Below are 10,829 nucleotides of genomic sequence, written 5' to 3'. Positions count from 1 at the left end.
AATTTTGAATTATACCAAACTGTATAATTTTATTGACAATAAACAATATTTTTTCATGCTTAATTTTTTTTTTTAATTTTTAATATAATTTTGATATATTATCCAAACACATATACACTGTACTTACAGTATGTATGTATATTTCGAAAGTTGCAGCATCCCCACGATTTCAAGCCACGAGCCGCCACTGGTTACAGCCAAAATACTATCAACAAAATTCTGTACAAGAAAACAAAAATAAACAAGACTACAATAAAACTGTAACCGTTTCATACATTAAAGAGATATCAGACAAAATAAACAGAAGTCTACAAAAATACAACCTTAAAGCCAACTTTAAACCTCCTGCAAAATTAAAGAGCTTACTCAACTCATCCAAGGATCCACTCCCTCCACTGGCCTACCCTGGAATATACCATATTCATTGCACCTGTAATTTGCCCTATATAGGGGAAATAGGGTGCACAATTCCTATCAGAAAAAAGGAACATAAACGACACATTCAATATAATAACTATGGAATAGTTATTATATTGAATATGTTCAGGGCATGTAAAGAGTTCATGCCCTGAACTCTTGACATAGAATTGACTGGAAAAGCACCTTTTGTTTAGGAGGCCTGTGAGATTCTTATCAATCACCCTAATCTTAACAATAATGATGGTTTAAAAATCCCAAGCATATGGAAGGCACATATTCTACCCACTTCACCTTTCTCCCTAAGAATTAATTTTAAATAGAACCATAGGTAATCCAGGATCCTAAATCTAATATAATAATTGTCATGTTAAATTAGGATCATTTTCACTGTAACAAAATTATCTGTATGAAAGAATTTCTCTGATGTTGTCTTAAATAGAATATAGCATTGATGGAGTTAATTTATTTTATTTCATTTATTTATTTTGATTTTATTTTATTTTCACTAGAGTCCAGGCCAGTAGAATAACCGTTGATCAAATCATTGTCTCTTCAGCATACTATGTGAAATGTAATTTAGCTTGTCTCTGTATATATATATATATATATATATATGTGTGTGTGTGTGTGTGTGTGTGTGTGTACTCCAAATGATGACCTTAATATGAAGGTCTAAATGTCAGGAAATTAAAATAATTATTTATAACATGGTTGTAGAGTCCATAATTTGTGTAAAATGAAAAAAAAAAGTTTATTTCCTTTATGGGAGACAGATTCAATATCTGCCAACCTTCTTTAATTTTTTATTAATTAGGAATTGGTTGATTAATTTTTACCTTGTTGAAGCTATTATTATTATTATTTGGTAACCTCCATGGAGTCAACAGACTCCCACGATGCAACATGTCTATCATAACGTGTGGAGGTGTCAAATAATAGTAATAATGAGATTTGAAGTTATTTACACTACCAGTACTCACAATGCACTCAAGCAATGTATTCCACTCTCTAACAACCCTACACATAAAAAATCTACTCCTCACACCTTTCTCCACCACAGCTTTATACAACATGCTGGGATGGCTTCTCGTTCTTCCTATTTTAACATCCACCCTTTTTATAATTCCTTCTGTATTAATCTAATAGAATCCCTTAACTAACTTGCAAGTATCTACCATATCTCCTCTTTTCCTCCCATCTACCAACTTCTATAATCCACGTTCTCTCAAACGTTCTTCATAGCCAACACTCCAGAGTCCTGATATCACTTTGGTTATTTGTATTTGTAGCTCTCTAGTGTTTACACATCACAATGAAAACTAGGTGACCAAATCTGAGCACAATAGTCCGTATGTGGTCTGACCAATGCTTTATAATAAGAGGCACCACCACCTCCTTATCCCTACATGTTAATGTACTTTTTATCACAGCAGCTATACGATGTGCAGTCTTTGCAACACGTGCAATGTTCCCTCGGAACTTCAGTCCACTGACCACCATCACTCCAGTATTTCCAATCTCATCCATTTCCTGAAGTACAGCTCCACCAATACAGTACGTAGCCTTATGTCTCTCTATCCCAAAGTATAACACCTTACCTTCATTAACATTAAAACTGCTCATTTGTCCAAGCTTAAAATCTATTCATATCTTCCTGTTGAGAATTAACATCAGCACTACTCCTGATAATTCTACCCAACTTTGTGACATCAGCAAACATTTGAAGATCCCCAGTCAATCCACATATAATATCATTAACAAACAAGCTAAACCGTAGGACCCAAGAACAGAACCCTGAGGCACACCAACTAGTCACCTTCCTTTTCTGAGACAGCTCCATCATACACAACTTGCTGGTATCATTCAGAGAGCCAGTCTCCGATCTATTTAACCAATATACTATGTATTACTATCCTCTGCAGCTTGTACACCAACATATCCTGTGGTAATCTATCAAATGCCTTTGTAAAGTCCAAGAATATCACTGTATATGATTCTCCCTTATCCAGAACATTCATCACCTTATCATAAAATATAAGCAGCTTGCTAAAACAAGACCTGCCATGCTGACCATCATAGAGAATCTTATGTTTAATAACCCAATCCTGTATTCTATTTCTAACCAATTTTTCCAACACTTTGATCACAGCTGCAGATATACAGACCAGTCTATAATTGGAAGCTTTTGTTCTGAAACCATGCTTGTGGAAAGGTATTATTTTGCTAACTTTTCACTCCTTAGGAACCATCCCCACTAAAGAATTTCATTAAATAACCAGGATAAGGGCATCGTTAACTCCATTGTACATTCGTTAAAAAATTATGTGATAATATGTGATCCATTCCCACAGCTTTATTAACTTCTAAACTAAACAACATTGAAGATCCCCAGTCAATTCACATGAAATATCATTAACAAATAAGTTAAACAGTAGGAACCAAAGAACAGAACCCTATATATTATATTGATGCATATTCAGGCAAATTAACCAAGAGAACATAATTTACAGAGTAAAAATACTGTTGGCCATTACTTGTCCTGTATATGTGGAAAGTGCTGATGTGTATAAATGGAGGATAAAGTAGTGAACTGTCCTCCCAATGAGGAGTCCTTGAAATTCTTAGAGGCATCACATATAATAATAATAATAATAATAATAATAATAATAATAATAATAAATTAAATAGCCTTGCCAGAAAAGAAAATCATAGCCTGCTTTTCACCTTTCTTTTTAAGACATCGAAGTGCTACATGTTGACTTGCTGGCTTTTTTTTAGCTAGTCATTCCAGTAACTACATTACTAATTAGCCATCTATCTCCATCCTCATTGTCAAGAGGCATTTGTTATCTGATATTCTATCAACTGCATTGCCAAACATGGAAAAATCACTATATATATGCATCTCCTCTGTCTAGTACAGTTATCACCTTATTATACAATATAATTAGGTGTAACTACAACTTCTTATTGAAGCAAGACCATCTCTTAACAAATCCATGCTGCTTACTTCAAAGTATTATCCTATTCTCATCAATCCTGGTGTCCACGCAGTTAGCTTAGTGGCTATGCGCTTCTCAACCATATGCCTGGGGAAGGAGTGTCCTGGGTTCAATTCCTGTCGATGACATGAGGAGCTTAAGGATCTTTCTCAGCCATAGCCAAGTTAGCTGGTCTTGGGCATGGACAGCAGGGTTTTTCCCCCAGTTTATCTAGGGTTTTTCATTTCCTGTGAACACACAGGCTACAGAGTTACAGGATATAGTACTTAATTCCTCATTAAGAGGGCTCAAACAGTTCTAAAGGGCTGTCGAGGAATGGGGGAAACCCCCACACGAATAAATAAAATTAATCCTATTCGATTTTATTCTCTCTCTCACCTTTATTGAGGTTTCATCAGGGTTACCGGGATCCAGGAAGATACCAAGATAATTGATAACTGTACTGGCATGATGGATTGATCATGACTCTGGCAAAAAAATTGTTAGATTAAGTGTGATTATTGAGGACTTGGCTTGCCCACTGTAGGCTGTTAGCAATACGTTTTTTAAAATAAAAAAAAACTTTACTTATTTGGTGCTTTTTTTGGGATGTTTGTCCTGATTTGCTTGTAGTCTACAGCTAGGTAGAAGACCATAACAGATTTGGGATATTATTATTATTATTATTATTTGACACCTCCAGGGAGTCCAAGGACTCATCAAGGGAGGGTACCAGGTATACAGCTCCGTCTCCACCATTCAATCACAACTACACCAACGTCATCTACCAGGGTCATCTTTCCACAGACAATCACAAACATCCATGCCCATGGCGGGATTCGAACCCGCAGCCCTTTGGCTGGAGAGCAGATACACTATCCACGAGGCCAACCAGGCCTGCCTTTGGCTCACTCATTTTGGGCTTTGATAGTGAGTTTAAAAAACTTAACCTGTTCAGTATGATTTGGGGATGTTTGTGTTTTGCAGGGTCATGTTCTCTTAGTCTACCAGTTAGTGAATTAATGAGTCAGGGTATGGAGGCATTTGCAAAGAATTTTGTATCTGTTTCACATAGAAAAGTTTGATCTCAGATATCGGCTTCTTTGTGAAGCTGTACATTTCTTACAAACTATGGTGTATTGAACACTACTTGTAAGCATTTATTTTGGATTATCTGTAGTTTGTTAACATTTGAGTCTGCTGTGTGACTCCAGGCAAGAGAGCCATATATTAGGATTGACCTAACCAGCATCTTTTATAGGAGTAGTTTAAGTTCTGTGATTAGCTGGCTGTGTCAGTTGAATAACAGGTATAGCTGTCTTATTGCCCTATTTGCTATTGAGCAGACATGATCAACATGAAGCAAAGCCCTTTATCTAGTGAGCCTCTTATTGTACCTTTTATTTCACTATGGTTGTTGTAGAAGAGGGGTGCCAAACATGACTACTTTGTCCTCTGGGGATACTTGTCTTCTTGTGAATAGCAGTGTAGTACACTTGTTTGCACTGACATCAGTTTTGCCATTTTTTCAACCATTGCTCTAGTTTCGAGATTGCATTTTGCAGTTGTTAATCTAGGTTAGAGGGAAGTGTGTATTGTCTATGTATAGGGCATTGTGGTTGCAACTGTGGGGGGGGGGGTGTCAGCCACATAGATATTATTATTATTATTATTTGACACCTCCAGGGAGTCCAAAGACTCATCGAGGGAGTGTGCCAACAGCATCGAACGATAGGTCCCCTTCCAACTACTAACTGCGCTCAAACTTACTTAACTGAGCCATTAGTAGCAGAGGCTCTACCAATCAACCAACCTGCTATGATTTTGCATTCAATCTGATTCCCTCCAGATTTACCTGGAGTTTGTGATTGCTGAGTTGGATTTAGTAAATTTGAATAATTCCAATGAGAATTTGGCCTCCAGGAGTTTGAAAAGAAGCCCATCATGCCATATTTTGTTGAATCCTGGTTTGTATTCTATTTGAAAACTTGCTGTATATTTGATGGGGATTGTTCTTCCAGAATCCAAATTGCTCATCAGGGATGAGATTTAATTCAGGTCTTTCCACTGTCTTCTTAGTGATATCCTCTCAGCTATTTTTCCTAGGCAGGAGAGCAGGCTAATTGGGCAATATTTTTTGGGAAAAAAATTGCACTGCTTTTCTTGTATTTGGAATTAAGATTACATCAACTAGACTGAGGGCATGCAAACTGCAGAGTTTCATGGATAGAAGACGAAGGATATGATTAAGACATTTAAGCTGTTGAAGCATTATTATCATTAAACAATCAGGAGATTTTTCATGTGGTAGAACAAGGGGAAAGATCAAGGACAAGGGGGCCATCCTTAGAAGTTGAAAAAGGGAGTGGTGAGTAAAAGGGTAAGAAGTACGTTTTTTGCATGGAGTGGTAGGGGCATGGAAGGCATTGCCTGAGAGGGTGGTGAATGTACGGATACTGGATGAGTTTAAGAGTTGTATGACAGACCTTGTGCTGACCTCCCAAAATGAGTCTTGTAACTCCATGGAGGTCAGAAGAAAGAAAAAAAATTGTCATGCTGGGAAGTAGCAATATCTTAATAGGAACAACATGCATTACAATTTTATGTGGCCTGCATTTCATGATTTTGTTAGAAACCCCATCTAGGCTTGGTACTTTTCTCTTCTTAGGCTTGGTGATTTCACATACCTCAGAGGGAGATAGTTGGATTGGATTTCATAGTCTGTGCATTTTAGTATACAGTGTGCCTGGGTGTGTATATTGACTCATGAGGTCTAGATCTGTGTGGGTATATTTTAGAGTACATTGCTTCACTAAGCTGTTGGCAAAAGCTTCGACATTCTCTGCATTGTGGTAAACCAGACTACATTCACTGTGAATTGGTGGGAGGGGATTTATGGTCTGTGTAGAGACCTTTGGTCATTTTCCAGAGCATCTGGTCCTCTATATTTAAGGACTGAAGTTTTATTTCCCACTGTTGATTTTGATAGATTTAAGATATTGAGCTTCACTCATAGCCCAGTTGAGCTCTCTGGCAGCTGTTAATGCCATTCTCATCTGCTTTTTCTCAAAATTGGTCATTTTGGCCATTTTCCAGGGCATCTGGTCCTCTTTGTTTAAGAACTGATGTTTTGTCTCCCACAGTTAATTTCAAAAAGTTTACAGCATATATGTTTAAGGACTGATGTTTTGTCTCCCACGGTTAATTTCAACAGGTTTGCAGCATATATGTTTAAGGACTGATGTTTTGTCTCCCACGGTTAATTTCAACAGGTTTGCAGCATATATGTTTAAGGACTGATGTTTTGTCTCCCACGGTTAATTTCAACAAGTTTGCAGCATATATGTTTAAGGATTGATCTTTTGTCTCCCATGGTTAATTTCAACAAGTTTGCAGCATATATGTTTAAGGACTGATGTTTTGTCTCCCACAGTTAATTTCAACATGTTTACAGCCTATATTGAGCTTCATTTGTAGCCCAGTTGAGCATTGGCAGCTGTTGTCTACCTTTCCATGCTTAAAAATGAATCATCGATTTCTTCCTTTAAGACAATGGTTGAAACTAGGCCAGCAGGTCTGTGTGAAGCAGTCGTTAGATTTATCCAGTTAATGTTAGGAGCCAATGCAGAATATTTTTGCATTGTGGGACCAGCATACTTGGAGTAAAACTAGACTTTGTCAGATCTGGAATTGTTCATCACATGTATTGTATACGATATTTTGTAGTATCACTATGTCAAAGGGCATCAGGAAGTCACCCAGGAAGATAATGTTTGAGTTAATGCAGAAGTAGTATACTTTCTTTAACTTTGCTACTAAATAAATTATACTTGACAAGAAATTATATTCCCATTTAATCCTTTATCCAAGTGTAAGCACACAAAGTTTGCATACGAAGTATCTTCAAGAATAGGCTACAATAGAAGCAACACATACAAGTATGTAGCAGCCTACTTGTAAAGATACTTTATGTACAAATCTTTGCTTACACAAGAATACAATATCTTATTATTATTGTTATTATTATTCAGGCCTCCATGGAGTCAAAAGACTCGTTGTGGGAGGTCCTTCCTAAGAAACACAAAGTCTATCATACCACTCCTTAAACTCATTGACCGTTCTCGTTCTCACCACTCCATCAGGCAATGCATTCCACGGTTCAACATCCCTCCACACAATGAAACCACTCTTCACCCTCTTGCTCACAGTTTCCTTTTGTAACTTCCAAGCATGGCCTCTTGTCATCACTCCTTCCCACTGTTCAACCAAGCAAAAGAACTCCCCAGTGTCAACCCTGTAACCACCTCTCAACAGTTTAAAAGTCTCAATCATATCACCTCTCCTTCTATCCACCAAACTCTGCAGTCCACAATCCCTCAGCCAATCCTCATAACTATGCTTGTACAGTCCTGAAACCATATTTGTATCCTATCCACAGTTAATTTATCCCTTTCAAATCCTGGGGACCAAATCTGAGAACAATAGTCCAAGTGTGGTCTGATCAGAGACTTATACAACAAAATGATAACCCTCTTATCTCTGCAGGTCAGTGTCCTTCTCATAATTGCAGCAATCCTCTGTGTTACCTTCACCACCTTTGCAATATGTCCCCTAAATTCATGTTTCTATCAATCATCAACCTCATATCTCTTGTCTCCCCTACTTCCTCCAGTATAACTCCTCCCATAGAGTATGCAGCATCCCATCGATGTTTCCCAAACCTCAAGACCTTACATTCTGCTGCATTAAACTGAAGACCCCATTCATTTGCCCATCTATCTAGCTTATTTAAATCCTCTTGCACGGCTACCACATCTACACTATTACTAATAATCCTTCCCAGCTTCGCATCATCCGCAAACAACTGAATATCCCCTTGCAATGTCATTGATATAAAGGTTAAACAATATAGGTCCTAATACTGAGCCCTGTGGGACCCCACTTGTAACCCTCTGCCTCCTTGAAACTGCTCCACCATACACAACTCTCTGATACCTATCAGACAGCCAATCCTGAATCCAGTTGACCAATCTGACATCCAGACCCATGTGCTGCAACTTAAATATCAGCTTATCATGTGGCACCCTGTCAAATGCCTTTGCTAAGTCTAAGAAAATTGCAGTATATGCCTTTCCCTCATCTAATGTTCTTGTAACTTTATTATAAAAGGCTAGCATATTGCTAAAACAAGAGTGCCCTTTCACAAATCCATGTTGACTCTCACAGATAACATTACCCTCATCTGCCCAATGCTGTATACGGTCCCTCACTACTTTCTCCAAGATCTTAACAACTACTGATGACACACAGACTGGTCTATAATTAAACACTTCCAGTCTGTTACTACCCTTATGCAATGGCACTATCTTACCTTCCTTCCATTCCCTGGGCACCTTTCCTGCAGCCAGACTTTCATTGAAAAGCCAGGTTAAAGGCACTGTCAGTTTCCTAGCACATTCTCTCTCAAAACTCGTGGAGAAATACCTTCCAGTCCCACAGCTTTACTGATATCCAGAGTACTCGGTATCTGAAACACACTCTCCTCCTGTACCTCTAAACCTTGAACCAGCCCTATCCCTCTAGCATTAAAACTGACTCCTCTAAGATGAAATACTCCAATAAAGTGTTCATTGAACAATTCCACTATGTCCTCTGCATCAGTCACTCGATTCCCATTTTTATCCCACAATATCATTTTTACGCAGTCATTTCTCCTCCTACCGGCCACATAGCTAAAAAATTCCCTAGGATTTTCTTTGGATCTTAGGGCCAATCTCCTTTCATATTCCAGTTTCGCTTTCCTTACCACACTAGTCACTCTTCTGGCCTGTGTCTTATATTCTTCATGCATCCTCTCTTCACCTGTCTCCTTATATCTCTTCCATAGCCTCTTTTTCGCATGCAATTCCTGTTTAATATTGTTTGTCATCCACTTTACTCCAAATTGTGTCCTCTTCTTCACTCGTGGTATATAACTTACCATTGCTGCTAACAAATATTCTTTCACAATTTCCCACGCACTAATGATATCCCGGCCTTCCAATTCCTCCCTCCATGAAACTTCCCGAAGTTGACTTCTAGGACTATTATAATCACCTGCATTATGATTCCACATAAGTTCCCGTCTCTTTGATACTCCTGCATGTCTATTCATTTTCCAAGTCAAAACCATATGGTCACTCTCTCCAACTGGTGGGAGAGATGTCTTCTCAGTTATTATCAACTCTTCTGATGCTATAACCAAATCCAAAACTCTTGAACCTCTTGTTCCCTCTGTTACATGTTGCCTAAGACATTTGTCCCTCAAGAATTCTAGAAATTTCATTCCCCTATTGCTACATGCATCTTCCTCTCTCTCCAATTTATACTACTGTAGTTAAAATCTCCCATAACAATCATTCTTCTTGCACTTGCCAAACTTAGCTGTCTAAACATCTCCTGGTCCCCATCCTCTGTGCTCCTGGGTCTGTAGCAACACCCCACTAAATATCCTGTCTTGCCTACCTCTACCTCACACCATACACTCTCAAAATCATTTGTCTCACTTCCTTCCAAAGCCTCCCCTCTTAGAGGACATAGGTCATCACTTATCATAAGCAGTACCCCACCACCACGCTTTCCCCTCCTATCCTGACGAAAAATGTTATACCCAGCGACTTCTATTCCTGTTGTTATATCCCCTTCTGTCAACCACGTCTCAGTGATCACAATAATTTTTGGCCAGGCTGATGCTATCTGCGCCACCAATTCCTCTCCCTTATTCCGGATACTCCTGGCATTAGTATTAAGCATATAAATGCCATTGTTTCTATACCCAGCATTATCCCTTGTAGACTCCACTGGGCTCAGTGTTACCTGATGTCGTCTCCCTTCTCCCAAGTATCCATTCCCACAAGAGGCCACCCCTGCTATCATCCTCCCTGGGACACACTGACTCGTTCAGAACAGCAATCTCTCCAGATGCCTACGTCCTTCCTCGTTCAAATGTAAACGGTCTCTCGCATACAATTCCTCTCTTTCCTCAAATGCACTCCAAGCATCCACATATACCAGTCCTCTCTTGTCACACATTCTCGCTATTATGCCATTCAATATCACTGCTCTTCTGCTCAGCTCATCATTATCATACCTAGGCAACACGCACACTATTTTCCCTCTCTCTGTCTTCTTCCGTACAGTCTCAAGCAAAAATCTCATATCTCTCGCTGCCCGACTTACATTACCACTCAAGTCAGTATCAATAAATAAGAACCACGCATGTGTTGCAATCCCGCTCCCACTGCGCTGGCCAGCAGAAACCACCAACATCCATTTATTGGTAAATACGTCATTTTGGCCTACTTGATTGGCGTCAGTAACTATTTTCATGACCTTACTCCATCTTACAGGTCCTATTCATGGACCTGTAAGATGGAGGTACTTATCCCA

The sequence above is a fragment of the Typopeltis vanoorti genome, chromosome 10 (assembly GCF_054136105.1).
Source record: "Typopeltis vanoorti isolate ZY-2024b chromosome 10, IOZ_Tvanoo_1.0, whole genome shotgun sequence".
Taxonomy (NCBI): domain Eukaryota; kingdom Metazoa; phylum Arthropoda; class Arachnida; order Uropygi; family Thelyphonidae; genus Typopeltis; species Typopeltis vanoorti.
This window is presented reverse-complemented; position numbering follows the sequence as displayed.